This window comes from Pseudorca crassidens, chromosome 15 (genome assembly GCF_039906515.1).
Source record: "Pseudorca crassidens isolate mPseCra1 chromosome 15, mPseCra1.hap1, whole genome shotgun sequence".
Classification (NCBI taxonomy): Eukaryota; Metazoa; Chordata; class Mammalia; order Artiodactyla; family Delphinidae; genus Pseudorca; species Pseudorca crassidens.
Window position 1 is genome coordinate 76,135,717 of NC_090310.1, and position 16,060 is coordinate 76,151,776.

The 16,060-nt window shown below is 47.2% G+C and overlaps 1 long non-coding RNA gene across 5 annotated transcripts in view; it reads left to right on the forward strand.

Annotated features, from left to right (window-relative positions):
* Positions 1-16,060, forward strand: part of LOC137207958 (uncharacterized) — a 29,681-nt gene that overhangs the window by 9,112 nt on the left and 4,509 nt on the right. For 3 of the 5 annotated variants that reach the window (XR_010935398.1, XR_010935396.1, XR_010935394.1), the window contains exons 3-5: positions 11,976-12,147; positions 13,677-13,839; positions 15,795-15,932. This is a non-coding gene — a long non-coding RNA (uncharacterized lncRNA). The remainder of the gene's footprint in view (positions 1-11,975; positions 12,148-13,676; positions 13,840-15,794; positions 15,933-16,060) is intronic. The other 2 variants (XR_010935395.1, XR_010935397.1) reach the window with 1 other exon arrangement.

The following is a 16,060-nucleotide window of genomic DNA, read 5'->3' on the forward strand; positions in this document are numbered from 1 at the left end:
ATGACTTCTCTAGCTGCTTCCTGCTAATTAGAGGTGTGGATTTTTTAAAAAGAATACATTTATTTTATTTATTTATTTTTGGCTGCCTTGGGTCTTCATTGCTGTGCACGGGCTTTCTCTAGTTGTGGTGAGCAGGTGTACTCTTTGTTGCGGTGCGTCGGCTTCTCATTGTGGTGGCTTAGGCTCTAGGCACTTGGGCTTCAGTAGTTGTGGCACGCAGGCTTCAGTAGTTGTGGCTCGCAGGCTCTAGAGCACAGGCTCAGTAGTTGTGGTGCATGGGCTTAGTTGCTCCACAGCATGTGGGATCTTCCCAGACCAGGGCTACGAACCTGTGTCCCCTGCATTGGCAGGCGGATTCTTAACCACTGTGCCACCAGGGAAGTCCTGGAGGTGTGGCTTTTTATAAGAGAAATGAAGTTGTTTTGCACTTAATTGTAAATATTTGTGAGTCCCACCCTGAACTCTTAAGTCTTGGGCAATCATCATGCAAGTGGGGGAACGCTTTTTAAATCTAGGAGACAGCCAAGTACAAGATTTGATGAGTAGAGGTTTAACACAAGATACACAGAAGTATGATGCCTAATTATAACAGTCCTTCAAAAACAGACCTTATTCCTTTGGGAATCCATGCAAACATGTCACAATAATTCTTTTAGAATATGATCATTCAAGACTGCACTACTACTTACTCTTAAGGTAGGGTCTCCTATATAACATTTCATAAGGGCTCAATTAGAGTTTGTTTCTAGGAGTTGCTCTTACTCTAAGCAGGGCAACTGGTAAGACCTTATCCCAAGTTAAGCTGGTTTCTTGACATTTAGGCAACTGTCTTTAAGATATGATCCATCCGGGCTTCCCTGGTGGCGCAGTGGTTGAGAGTCCGCCTGCCGATGCAGGGGACACGGGTTCGTGCCCCGGTCCGGTAGGATCCCACATGCCACGGAGTGGCTGGGCCCGTGAGCCATGGCCGCTGAGCCTGCGCGTCCGGAGCCTGTGCTCCGCAACGGGAGAGGCCACAACAGTGAGAAGCCCGCGTACAGCAAAAAAAAAAAAAAAAAAAAAAAAAGATATGATCCATCTTTTCAGTCTTTCCCATAGACTGAGGTCTCCATGACGCATGTCACTTCCATTATATTCTGAGGGTCCCTAACACCCCTTGAGTACCTTGGCCACAAAAGCTCCTCTGTCACTTTGAATTGAAGGAGACAACCCAAAACAAGGGATGCTTTCTCTTAGTAAGGCCTCTGTTCCCTTGGAAGCCTTCTCCGTCCAGCATGGAAAAGCTTTGACTCATCCTGCAAAGACGGCCACAAATACAAGCAGACATCTAACTTCCCGTGGCTCTTGGTGTAGCAGTCAAGTCTATTTACCAATCTCCTGTTTTCTTCCCTCGGGTTTACACCGCTTTGATCCTTGGGGGCGGCCCAGTTTTAGGATGGTCTCTATTTTGTGCCACCTTTTGGATGGTCCTTTGCATTTGTGGGCCAGCAATAAACTTTTGTAGCCAGTGTAAGGTTGCATCCTTCCCAAAACGGCTCCTTGATACAGATGAGTAGGAATTCTTTCCACTAAATGCTTGAGTATAAGCACTTGTCCCGGTTTATTATACATCTTATACATCCAGTCTTCTTTGGTTGTTTGGTACTGATCACCATTGAAGTTGACAGTCAGCATGAAACCCCCCATCTGTCTGCTGTCTGTAGAGTACACTTCTGAATACTGAGGCTTAAACGGGGATAGGTCCACACTTGGGATGAAAGCTAGGGCCTTAGGATCTGGGTTTTGGTTCTGGCCACGTGCTTTGCAGTCTGATCAGCCAATTTCCTTTAGCTATATAACTATCAGTCTTTAGGTGGCTTGGGCAATGTACTATAGCTACTTCCTCTGGCATTATAACAGTCTAATACGGTTAGTTATCTCCTCTGCGTGTTTTTCTTTCCTTCCTGATATCAGATCTCTTTCCCTATGGTCCCATGAACATACACGGCAGAGAAGGTATACTTAGCAGCGGCATAAACCATCACCTTTTTCTCAGCTCCAAGGTGCGGGGCTCTTGTGAGGGCTCTGCGCTCTGCCTTGTGGGCAGACGTAACTGGAGGGAGGGCTTCTGCTTCTAGAACGTCCTGATGAGTTACTATTGCATCCCTGGCCTTAGAGTCCCCAGTCCATGAAGCTGCTCCCTTTCATAAACATTTCCATATCTAGATTTTCTAAAAGGTTGATCAGTCAGGTCAGGTCTACTAGACTAGACTCCAATTCTTTGCCTTTTTGATTCTATCGAACGCCTTATGGCATGTTGCCATCCAGCTTCATGGCTCACTGTCATTTTCCTTAAGGGCCTCCCGTAGTGGTTTAGCCATGAGTCCAAGGTCAGGAATCCAGACCCAGCCATGCCTACGAATCCTCGCAATGGCTTCTGGTGGTGGGTACGGTCACCCTAGCTAACGCTTCCTTTTGATCCACCAGGAAGTTTGTCCTCTTGATCACCCAAATCCTGGGTATTTTACATTAGGTTGAGAAATGTGTGCTTTTTCCCTTGGAGACTTTATACCCCTGGTCGGCCAGAAACTTTAAAGTGAGGATTATGTTTTGGTCTGAAGCTTCCTTAGTTTTACTAGCAGTTAGTTTATCAGAGTACGACTCCCTAATTGAATTGGAGATCACTTTAGTCCTTGACTAATGCTTCCCCTGAAGATGATGGGGGCATTCTTAAATTCTTGTGGGAGTCCCATCCAAAAAGATTGTTTTATATTAGTCTCTGGACCGTTCCATTCAAAGACAAATCGTTCCTGAGACTCAGGACTTAAGGGTTTACAGTAAAAGGTATCTTTTAAGTCCAGAACTATAAATCAGCACAAGTTTCCCGATAAAGCTGTAAGCGAAGAGTAAGGATTTGGTACCCCTGGATGTGTATCTTCTACAATCTGGCTAATGGCTCTCAAATCCTGTGTACAACGATTATCTCCAGTCCGGGATTTTGTACGGGCAGGATTGGAATGTTACATGGGGATTGACAAGATTGGATTAACTGGCATTTAAGAAATGTGGTTAGCGGAGGCTTTACCCCTTTCTTTACCTGCCTCTTTAAAGGCTATTGCTTTAAATTGGGAGCCTTGGTGCCTGGACAGAGTTTTACCACTGTTGGGTCAGTCAGCTGTCTTGGTCCTTCCTGGCCTCTGTGTTTACCTTTTCTAGAATTTTAGCGGCTTGTGGTTCAGGCTCATCTCCTGACTGTAATAGCACAGCTCAGAGAGCATGGGCTTGATCCGGGAGTACTTTAATGCCTACTTTTCCCTGGTGAGAAAGTCATTTAATTTTGTTAGATATTACCCCAATAAAGAAATAGGGCATTCAGGCACATATAGAAAGCTGTGCTTTAAATGTTTTTTTTTCAGTTATATAGATTCAGAGGTAGAAAAGCGGGAGTGCACACATACACATCCCCTGGGTTGACCTTGACCATCTAGACCTGCAGGCATTGGTCTCAGAAGATATTGCCCTGCTTGAGGCAGAGGGCTCCCTGGGTTTAATTGAGTACCCCAGCCAGTGTGGGGAGGGGAGACGGGTTCCTTTTGACTGTCTCGTAAGGAAGGGCTCAGGGCTCGGGCTGGACCTGTGGCCTGAGGAGGGCTGTTGGAAGCCTCAGCTACTCGCAGGGATTCCCCCTTCATATGGTAGGGGAACCGCAGGAGGCACCCAAGGAGGAGGCAGATGTAATAAGTTGAGGTCATTAGGCTCTAACTCAGGCAAGACAGGCTCTTTCTGAGGGTCTTCCCCCTGAACCATAGGTCTACATGCCTCCTGCAAATCCTCATTCTGATGAACAGCCAGTTTCATTTTGCTGCTGAAAAACATACAAAATAATTTACACAAGTTGAGGTCGAATGTTGTAAGCCCACTACTTGTACCTGCCTTCTCTCTCTCTCTCTTTTTTTTTTTTTTTCCAGTACACGGGCCTCTCACTGCTGTGGCTTCTCCCGCTGCAGAGCACAGGCTCCGGATGCGCAGGCTCAGCGGCCATGGCTCACGGGCCCAGCCGCTCCGCGGCATGTGGGATCTTCCCGGACCGGGGCATGAACCCGTGTCCCCTGCATCGGCAGGCGGACTCTTAACCACTGTGCCACCAGGGAAGCCCCCCTGCCTTCTCTTGATCTTAGAAGAGGGATAGCCACAGGGCAAGGCAGAGCTGGTGGTAGGACAGCCAGGAGGTCTCTCTGTGGGCGTCCATCCTCAGAAGAAAAACACACCCTTAGTGGAGTCTGAGCTTTGCAGTTGGATGAGTGGGTTTCCTGCATTGCAGCGCTCAAGAGAATTTACTTCTTGGCCGGCAAAACCACGGAAGAGCCTGAACAGCCACCTTTAGCAAGGGCCTCTTCCTCGCCTTCATGAATTGGGCCCAATGTCAACCAGCAGTCTTACCAGAAACTCACTGTCCATGTGATGTAGCAAAGTTGGCGTCACCTGGAAAACCCTTGAATTCATGGGAGCTGAAGGAAAGCACCAGGGTTTGCCAATCTATGTCTCAGAGCACACTTTATTCCCTTATAGGAAGCACCCGGGCTTCCGCCTCAAGTGCTTTCCACCTTGGCGCTGGTTCTGAGGGGTTAGCTGGCCACTCTGAGAATGGAGGTTTGGAGAAAGCATGAGCTAGCAACCCCTAGGTCAAAGGCTTAGTCAGGATCCTAGGTTTCAAACCCAAGAGCTGAGAACAGTCTATGGATTGCAAGTCTCTAGAACATGGCCTTCCCTTACTCCCCCCAAATGCAGGGAGAAATCAAACAGCCTCAAGAGGTGTGAGAGCAAGAACCTTAGGATTTTGGAACCAATTCCACCTCCTAGTTAGGTTTCTGGAAACAAGCAAGCAAATGTAGTAGCAACTATTCACAAGTCGGCTGTACGAATTCCCTGGGGGAGCCCCAAGGAGAATGGACAGTCTCCAAGACCAGCCTGGGTCTGAGGATTCACTTAGGGAACACTGAGAAGCTTTCCATTAGAGGTGGTTGTCGAGAACCATGGCCTGAAAATCACACATGGTACCCAACCGCCAAGCAATCTATCCCAGCAGTTCCAAGACTGTAGCCAATGTGGTCAGAGGTTCCTAACAGTTTCCCCCATGTACTTAAGGCAGGCTTGATCATTGCAGAGGGGCCTATGAGAGCCCCGACTGTCTCACTTGCCGCCTGGAAAAACTCGCCCCAAGAGAAGGAGGGTAGAAGAGGTGACTGCATCACCTTGAAAAATAAAGTGAGGAGCCTTAGACCCAGATGAGCTTGAGAGAGGAATTCAAGAGCATAGAGGTTGAAATACCCAAACCTTCACTTCCTTTCTGAGGAAGTTGATCTTCTTTAATCAATTTGGTCCTCCTGGTAGAGGACCAAAACATTTGCCTCCCCAGCAGAGATCACAGACAAGCTCATCTAGATGTCTGGGCAATTTCCAGGCGGAATATACTCAGCCCAAGTCCTCCATAGAGCCCGTGGCCTTTGGCACCACCAATGTGTGTGTCCCTCTTGGCAAAATTTCCTCTTTTATATATATACACACACACACACCTAAAAGCAGTTCAAGGCTAACTCCCTGCCAGTTTGGCTCATATAAAAGAGGGTTAAAATTCTCAGTGAGGAAAACCCAAAATGTGTCCAATTGTATAAAGGATCTTCCCTTGCAAGAAATGGGGAGAAAAATCAATTCTGTCCCCTTTCTCCTCTTTTGCAAAAGAAATTTAATTGGAAAATAGTATTATAACTCCAAGACCCATTTTCAGGCCATTTTCCCCCAAACTCCAGCTGACTTTGGGACTAGGCAGTGTTATAAAAGAAACATTTTCCTTTTCATAACTCCAGTATACCATATAGAGTAGGAGGTCACATGAAACACCAAGAACTTAATATGTTAAGATTTACCAAATAAAAGCACGTAGCTAGAACCACCATATTGTTATCAACAGGGACAGGTACAAACAGAACCAAGCACACGTTTGCTGACAGAGTCCTGTACCCAAATGATGGTTAGATACTACCTGCATTAGAAACATCATCTCCATCTTCAAAATACTTTGACCTTCTCAGGCCACTTTCTAGATGTATAACAATTAAGGGCTATTTTCAGCAAGTCCACTAAAATTCTTACCAAGTTTTCTTTGCATTTTGGAAAACTTTTGCTTTGCTTTACAATTGCCTAAATGTAGGCCAAGTTTGACTACCATATTTCTTATTTAAACTGCAAATAATTACATAAAATCTGTCCCGTTCCTGCCTTAATTACAACCTTCTTAAATACCTGTTCATCTAGTAACATTGCCCCACCTGTCTTGTTTCTCTCTAATCTCTGCCTTTCGTTAAATCACTCTAAAGACACACAGCTGTGCTTTTTCATCTGTGCTGACCACCCATTGGAAATAGAGGATTTCTCCTAGCTCCCAGTTCACTGATTCTACTCCTTCTATTTCCCATTTATTTATTTTTTAAAATGTTTTTTTATTGTGGTAAAAGTCACATAATATAAAACATACTATTTTAACCATATTTATCTGTACAGTTCAGTGGCACTAAATACATTCATATTGTTGTGCCACTCTCACCATCATCCATCTCCCGAAATTTTCACCTTCCTGAACTGAAACTCTGTCCCCATTAAACACCGACTCCCCATTCCCCTCCCCACCCCTGGTACCTGGCATCTACCGATGTACTTTCTGACTCTATAGATTTGACTATTCTCGGTACCTGGTATAAGTGGAAGCAAACAGTACTTGTCTGTACCTAATGTATATTGTAATGCATTTTTTTTTTTTGCGGTACGCGGGCCTCTCACTGCTGTGGCCTCTCCTGTTGCGGAGCACAGGCTCCGGATGCGCAGGCTCAGCAGCCATGGCTCACAGGCTTAGCCGCTCCGTGGCATGTGGGATCTTCCCGGACCGGGGCACGAACCCGTGTCCCCTGCATCGGCAGGCGGACTCTCAACCACTGCGCCACCAGGGAAGCCCAATGTGCCTACTCTATTCCTTAGATTGACTGGTACAATCACATTTTTCTTCCTTTTTTCCTCTTCCTGTTAAAGTAGCAGGTGTACTGTTGACATTCCCCATTTTGGAAAGTTTTTCTCTCAGGATGACCAGAGCAAAATGACACAAAGCAGCTTCAATAAAGTTTTGCTGCTGTCATCCAATAGTTAACCACAATTAGCCAATTCCTACCAAATAAAACAATCAAACATAGATAACGTAGACAAAGACCCCAAAGGCCTGGGACTCTAACCCAGGGTTTGAATATCTCAGCAGCTAAGCCCTTCATAAAGTCTCTTTGGGGTGGGCCTACTGACCCACGATCCTGGCCTTGGGAATCCAACCCAAAGTTTTGACCTCTAAGTTGAACAAAATCTCCCCAGGGTGGGCCCCTAACCCACAATCCTGATGAGGTTATTAAATAACTTAGGCACAGGCACATTTTAACGAGGTTACTCACCCAAAAGACCTTTGAAGCAGGAGCTGTTTCTTCTCTCAAAATTGAAAGTAGCACCAAGGAGCCTGGAGTACTGTGGAGGCGGGGGAAGCAGGAACCCAAAAGCCAACCCTCTAGACAAATTCAGTCTGATGGACCACTCAGGGTTGGTGACGAGAGCACACACTCTGCTGGGGACTATAGTGCCTTGGGCAGGTAGTCACAAGACCTGCCAAAAATTGTTGCCAAAATTGTTACCGAGTGACGGCTTGCTACCCGACACACATAGGAGCCAACACTGTGGCACCAGCTTTTGGGAAAATAAAGTTTTTTCTGTGAGATCGACTGGCAAGGAAACGGAACACAAGGCTCTCAAATATCTCTGTGATCCTGGGTTCAGGGGGAAATTTAAAGGTTTAGGGGAATTTCAAACTTGGAAGCTGATTCGCTAGTCTTGAATCAATCTGTATAAGCTACTCATGCTGCTGGAAGACAGGTTTTCCTTATTGAAGGGCTTCTTACTTTGTAAATGGCTCAGGTGGCAACATTTCTATTCTTTGAGTTCTGTAGACTGAAGATTCTTGGTTCTGAGGTCATCCTGGAGACGTGGGTTCCTACCTTGCAGATGCGCAGTGCTGTCTCTGTAAAATAACTCAAGGTTTGCATACTCAATCAACCTACTAAGGAGGCAAAACCAGTTTAAGCTGGTCCATGTTTTATGCACTGTTTCAGGAGCCCCTTTATTCCAGCTTCTGTTTCCTTGATTTATCCCCATCCTCCTTTGAGTACTTCCTAGCTTTCTGGTACAAGACAAAAATCTTTAAAAAATGTCAAAATCATGAAAAACAAGAAAGGAGGGTTCATTGTTCTAGGAGATGAGTCATGACTACCAAAGGCAAGGTACGATTGTTTATAGGATTACAGAATTAAGGGAAAAAGCTCTAAACTTGGACTGTATATTAAACTATATTTCTGCATCAACATTAAATATTATGAGGGTAAAAATGATTAGACATTTTGCAGGAGATCATTTTTTTAATGACATCTACACTAAAGTGTTGGGGCATGAAATACCGTGTTGTTTGTACCATACTCTCAAATGATTTAGGCAAAAATAAAAAGGAAAAAAAATCCAGACACATATTGTAAATAATACACACAGAGACTGAAGGAAGCATGGCTCAGTGTTACCAGCTGGTGACTGAGATAAAGAGGGTATGATATGTGGGTGTTCATCGTGCTACTCTTTAAACTTTTCTGGAGCTGTAACATCTTTCAGAATAATAAGTTGGGGAAAATAAAATAAAATAAAACAAATCAGACAGAGAACAGGAATTGTGGTTGGGGACAAGCCTGTGACCCTCTGCCTGCCCTGTAAAAACAGCTCCTATCGCAGCTGCCTCTGTGTGACATGAGGAATCACACACCATTTGCTTTTACCAACCAAAGGATAGGTCTAGACAGATCTGAAGAGCAATTGTTTCCCTATCATTCAGGAGAAGGATAATAAGGCAAAGAGGGAGAGAGGGAAGAAAAAAAAGGATGGAATGAAGGAGAGATGGAAGGAGGGCAGGAAGGATGGAAGGCAGGAATTTACTGATCAACACATCCGAGGCAGGCCCTGCGATAGATCCGTCTACATTATTCATCTGCTTCTAACAATAACCTTTAAAAGACCAGAAAATCGAGGCTTAGAGAAGTCAAAAACCTGTCCCTTGGCCACAAAATAAACACTGGTCATCTCAGATGATGATGTCCAGTAAAGAAATACAATTAGACCAATTAGTCATAAGAAGAGGGGGCCAAAAGTCACATGAGCACAGAGGCTTCTAAACTCCTGCCCATGGTTTATTGTTTTTTGAAAGAAAGCTTTGTAGCAGGAAGAATTGTGTCCTTTAAGCTAAAACATCGGTAAGGACATCTGGACCTCTCACCTAGGCTAAACCTCGGGCCCAGAGGGCAAGTCCAGGAAAACTAAGAGGCTTCCTTCCCCGTTTGAAAAGCTCCTAGGACTGTTAGGATGCACGCAGGTTTCCGCCTTCTACTGTATTACAATGTAGTGGCTGGTGCATGAGAATTAGGATGTTTTGTTTGGGGTGAACGGTGGGGATATGCTCCACCTTTCCCCGGCCCCTCCCCCGCCCCCGCTCCAGGCCACCCGCAGCTGCAGAAGGAAAGGACACGCTCCATAGCGTAACCAGCCTCCCGTGAAGACACTCTCTGATTGCGCTACGGGAGAGAGAGAAGCAAATTAGCCAATTATGGCAGCTCCACTAACGGCTCCGTATTCAGGCAATTCGCTGTCTGCTTCCCACACGGACAAAGAAACTAAGAAAGGGATCAAATCAACATCTCAGAAAGAAACAATATGTTCGATGAATGAATTAAAACGGAAGATCTCTTGATTATTGAAGGCGATTCTCAGTCCGAAGTCAAAAGCCTGCAGCACCTTCCCAAAACAAAGTTCCTGTCACTCCTTCAGGAAAATATTTATTCAGGGCCTAAGACGTGTCAAGTGTGACATGAACAAACTGGAGCAAGGAGAACAAGGAGGCTCTTGATCAGTCAAACAGATGCGGCAGATCTGACCCCTCTGTCCATACCTCCTGGGGTCTGGGGTCTCTTGAGATCCAGGTAACAACAGTCTGGGAAGGCAGCGGTTGCCGTGTGTGAAAGCAGACTGAGCAGGTAGAGCCAGTTTGCTGGCAGTTGAAGCCAGCAAGTTGAAGGTGGTGGGTATGACTGTATTTTATCATGTATTTATGTGCGGTATGCGGGCCTCTCACTGTTGTGGCCTCTCCCGTTGTGGAGCACAGGCTCCGGACGCGCAGGCTCAGCGGCCATGGCTCACGGGTCCAGCCGCTCCGCGGCATGTGGGATCTTCCCGGACCGGGGCACGAACCTGTGTCCCCTGCATCGGCAGGCGAACTCTCAACCACTGCGCCACCAGGGAAGCCCCTGACTGTATTTTAGATGCTCCTTTCTGAGGTTACATCATCCTGAGGGACTCCTGTCCTCCTCTCCCCCCCCACCCCCCCATTGCAGTCCTGGACTGGGTGGAGTGACTGACCACTGGCCACCGTGGGGATCAGAAGAGGTGGGTCCTCAGGGTAGGATGAATAGTACACGGAGCTGGACTCTCGCCTTCTTTTTGTGTGTGCTTGACCCTCAAGGACAGGCCTATTTATTACAAACTGTAACACCCCTTTCCTTGTCTGATAGGTGAATTCAACTAGAGTCATGGGTCTGAGATCTTAGAACCACCCAGCGTCCGATTGCCCCCGAGGCAAATAATTTCAGCACCCAGGACAGCTCCTGGCACATAGTGAGCCCTCAAGGCACATCCGTGTAAAGCATGAATTTTTGTCCTAGAACAAAGACCCAGGGGGCTGTTAGTGGATGGAGCGAAGAGGAGGAGAAGTGGTCTTAGTACAGTGGGTTCCGGGCTCACGACCCACTTTTAGTGAAGTGGGTCTGCACGGGGAAGCCCCTGGGAGGGGGGGGCCCAAATTTGATAACAGGGATTTCCACCCAAAAGTCAGGGCTGTACATGAGATGAGACTGCAGTGGTATGTTTGTAAACTGGTGCTTTAGGGAAAAAAAAACCCCTGGTTTGCTGATTTCCATGGTGTCTATTCTCTTACCATGGCTGATTCCAAGCCATCAGTTAGTAAAATTCCTGTACATTTCACAGTTGGCTCTCAGAGCTGTCTGTCCTCTGCCCACCACCGAGTATGAGTGATCAGGCGGGTCCCCACTAGGGGGTCTCACAGCAGAGATGGGGGGCACCGTGGGGCTGCGGGTGAGCTTGTACATATCGTCACACAACAGGGGGTGTTCCTTGAAGGAATCACCCACAAAGTCACAAACAATGAGGATCTGGCAGATTCAGGCCAATTAACACTGGAGAAGAGAAGCCAGCAGGGATGAGGATGAAGCAGGCTCTTCAAGAGAGAATGGGGGCTGAGAGGGTTGGGAGAGACCCCTGGGGAGGCTCCAGAAGCCCTTGAGTCTTTCTGAAAATGAGGCTCCTTTGATCAGGCTGCAAAAGCCAGGCCTGGAGGGAAGGATGTCAACCGTGCTGCAGTTTTATCAGAAAAATGATGTAAAAAATTTGTGCTTGATTCATTCTTTGATTACTCTGAGAATTAAGGCAAATTTTCCACTATCACCTACACGTTGTTAAATATGAAATAAAAACTTATTTGTCATCGGATTTAGTTTCATTTTTTCTAGACGAGGCCTTTAGTTCAGAAGAGGTGGTTGAGAGCAGGAACTCTGACTGTGCCAATTACTAGCTGGGCAGCCTTCCTGTGCCTCAGTATCCTTACCTGTAAATGGGGATAATAGCACCAGTATCCATGGTGCGGAAGATTGAGCAATTCAACATGGGTAGGTTACTGAGAATAGCGCTTGGCCGAAAGTAAATCCCAGATACATATTTGTTAAATTACAAAACATTTGCTATGAAGCTTTGATACCTAATTTAATTGGATTTGCCTCAAATGGCTTTTTATCTGTTTGGATTGTCCTCAGCTAATAAAGACCTCATGTCATTACATGTGGTCTTTGCGGGGAAAGAAACACACTGTGGTGTCATGAGAGGAGCTTCGGGGGAACTGACCTGGTACCTGGGCCAGGATGCGGGGATAATGACAGACACAAAAGAATCCCTCAAGGAGGTGACATTTCATCTGAGACATGACGGGTGAGCTGCAGGTAACTAGGTGAGGAATTGGGGTGGGGGTGGGGAAACATTCCAGGAGGAGGGGACAGCATGTGCAAAGGCCCCGAGGTGCTGGGAGCCTGGTATGTCCAAGGCCGGGACCCAGTGAACACAGAGGTGAGTGGTGGGAGGTGGGACTGGTGAGGGGCAGGGGCCTGGGAGTTTGGGCTCCATCCTAAGGGCTGTGGGCAGCTTCCGGAAGGTTTGAAACAGGGGTGTGACTGGGGTCAGATTTGCCTCTTCGGATGTTTCCAGTTGTAATGGGAAGTTCTCCTTGTCTAGGGCTGTTCTTTTCCACCTCATTCCCCACCACAGCCAGCTTCATGGCTCAGAACCTGGGTGGGATGGCAGACCTCAGTTTTAGGACCTTGGTCACAACTCAGGAGAAAATCAGAGAGATGGTCAGGAAATATGCAGAAAGGAGCTCTGGCGTGGCCAGCAGGGATCTCAGAGTCAGTCAGCAATGTATCTTGTTCTGGGACTGAGCCTGACGCAGGGCTTTGAGGAGAAGCCTCAGGACCACCTGGAATCACAGGGACCATGGTTGTGGGGACCGGCAAAAGGGTCAGAATGGAAGCCCCCAGCTTTGGGAGTGTCGGCTGGCGAGCACCAGCTGGCCGGGAGGTTTAGATCCCACTAAACTGCAGGTCTGCGTGGGGAGCAGGGAGACACAGGTGCATCTCTGTGCAAATACCTTCAGTGCCCATGCTTTACATCCCTGCAAAGTGTAAAATTATTAAAATTCCTCGAGCGGATAAACCCAAGCCTCTCTGTTTCATCTGTGCTTATTGTAGTCTGGATTAACTATTTCATCAATTAACACAAGTAGCATTTGGAGTAAAAAAATAGAGAATTAACTAAAAATAGGTGAAGCAGTGGAATTCCATCACAAGGACGTTTATGAATAATTAATGGACCGACGCAGGGCTGTTTGTCAGCGACACCCTCCCCCTCAGCCTGTCGCTTTTCCCTTCGTGGCACAGGCAAGACTTTGTTTTCTAGCATGAAGAGTCTCTTAATTAAATCTCATTTGTCAAGAAGGCGAGATGTATTTGTGTTTCCTCCGGCTCCCATTGTTATAAACTTTGCAATGTTATTTCTGAAAAATGCTCCATTTCGGCTTGAAAGAGCTGAGTTGTTGCTTTTTCTCTCTTCCACTGTAAAGAGGAAACGCTACAAGTTCTTTGTCGGGTAATCAGTTATCCTCCTTAAAGGATCCCTGAAGTCATCATCTGAAAATTACAGCTTCTGGAAAACAATGAAACGCCCACTTTAGCATATTGTCACGTCAGAGTGATTTTGCCTCCCCCTCAGGGTCATAAAGCCTGTCAGTTATGTTCATGGCCTCTGGCTCTAGATGTGGTCACTTCTGCCTGTCACTTCGGGGGTTTCGATGTCGATGCTGTATCTCTCTTAGCTTCTCAGAAGCCCTGTAATGATGCCCCAATTAGAAACGCATCCTTCTCTTTCTCCATCTCACTCTAGTTGCTCTAATTTATGTCTCTCGACAGTACTCCCACCATGTGTGTCATCTGCACCTCTGTGTGGAGTAGGAAGGTCTCAAGCTCAAGGTCCCTGGCGGGTAAACAACAATCAAAACAATTTCAAGTTCACGGACATCCTCTGCAATCAACATCAACTGCTCCATCAGGAAAACAGGACCTCGTATTGTTGGTGAGTAGCAGGTAGTTCACGAGCTTGTCAGCATGACCCACGGCCCCTGATCTGTATCAATATGAAATAAGAACGCATTTAAGAGGTGTCAGGAAAACATGGCACGTGCCCCCCCTCCCATTTGACATCGATTCATTCATGTATGAAACTGAGTCTTTGTGATGGTGAAGCATTAAGGATCCTGTGTGGTCAGATTAATATCATGGAACCAGAGAGCGGAAGCAGGTCATTAAATGTCCCCTACTTTGCCTTCCTTCCAACGGGCAGAAGAAAACAAACAGAAGGCTTAGATGCAAATGTGGATTTATGTCCAAGGATTCATGAAAGCAGCATAGACTGAGAAAGGGAAAGCAGGGTAGATGCCCCAGATAATTCAGGTTAAAAAGACTTTTACTGGAAGCATCATAGTCATCCAGGCGCAGCTTGTTGATTCTGCCATAGTTTCTCCATCCTTTCTTCTTGTGGAAGAACCACAGGGACATGCCAATGTTTAGTGGAAATGTGGAAGCATCATTGAAATTCCTTGAGCCAAGGGCAGGTGTTCAGGTCTCAGCCCCTGCCACCACCTGTGGTTTCACTTCCCTGCTGGCCCATGGAATTATTCACATAACTCAATAACATCCTCCCATGGGAACCAGGGACAACCTCACCCTCTTGTTACTATAAAGCCTGCGTCCCACAGCCCCTGCTTGTTCACTCTGTTCCCAGGTGCAGCCCCCACGTGGCTCTGCTTGACGTGGAGTGTCCTGCCTCCTGGGCTTTGAGTATATGTGACTAATAAACTGCTGTCAGGCTCCTCTGTCCAGTGTCCGGTGTTGTGTGTTTAGCTATTTCAGCAGTTTAGGGTGGGGGATCTCTCCCTCACTGATGGGGTGAATAGGAGGTGATAGGACACCTGTGGACCTTCAATAAGCCAGTTTCTACAGTGGGAGACGGTAGGGCTGAAAATACCTGAGACGACACGTAACACGTATCTGATACACATCCCTTACATTTTGTGTCGTCGTTTGCCACTTTCTTTCTACTTGACAATATGCTTTTAAGGGCAGATGTTTGAATTGTATGTTTTATTGCTGCATCTCAAGCACTTGCAGGATTTCTAGCACATAGTAGACCTTCAATAAATATCTATGAAATGAATAAATGAACAAACTAATGCAGTTACCAAACAACCTTGGCTGGGAACGAATAAGGACATGGTTCTTGATGTTAGACCTTGTGGGGAAAAATGACCAGAATGTCTTCCGTTTATCATTGCCTTGAAAAAGGCAGTGTGGAGGCAGGACCTCAGGTCTTTGTTGAACTGCAGCCGCTCACCCTCCTCTGTATCTTGCCTCCCTGTGTGGAGGTGGTGCGGACAGGTGGATGGGGGACAGGGTGATCTTTCCCCTCCTTTCTCCCCTCCCTGTCGCCCCCTCTCCCAGCCTCCTCACTCACCTTGGGGAGAGACTTTCATAGCTGCTGCCGTTGATACTTCTCTTCAGCACACCCCAGCTCTTCCACTGAGCCCAGGCCGCTGCTTCACAGTAGGAATGAGGACGCACAGCGTTAAATTGTTGTTAGTATTGTTATTATTTTTTTGCGGTACGCGGGCCTCTCACCGTTGCGGCCTCTCCCGTTGCGGAGCACAGGCTCCGGACGCGCAGGCTCAGCGGCCATGGCTCACGGGCCCAGCCGCTCCGCGGCATGTGGGATCTTCCCGGACCGGGGCACGAACCCGCGTCCCCTGCATCGGCAGGCGTACTCTCAACGACTGCGCCCCCAGGAAAGCCCCGAGACGGTAGCTTTTTAATTTTCTAAATGAAAAATCGTTTTTACTATGAAAGTGATAAATATTCATTGTAAAAAGAAATAACCCCACGAGTACATTGTAGCATTTCAGTTGGAGTCAAGAGTCCCGAGAGCTGCCTTTTCCATAAACACCATGTGTCCCCTGCCCCCCGGTGCCCCTATAGGGGAAGCTCACATGAGCCCGGCACCCAAGGCTCACCGTGGTCCTGTCCCAAGTGGCGCAGGGATCATTTCTGGCTGCCCACAATTGGATCCCCTCGCTGAAGCTCCAATCGTCCTTTTGGGAATCACTCCTCCCCCAGGTAAGAGGGGTGCGGGATAGCCCCTGGTGACACGTCCTGTCACGAAAGCTAAGGGTCGAGGTCCTCCCTCTCCACCCGGCTTTCCTGAGGGGTGGGCGCTGGTCTAAGTCTGGCCCCTACACGCTCTT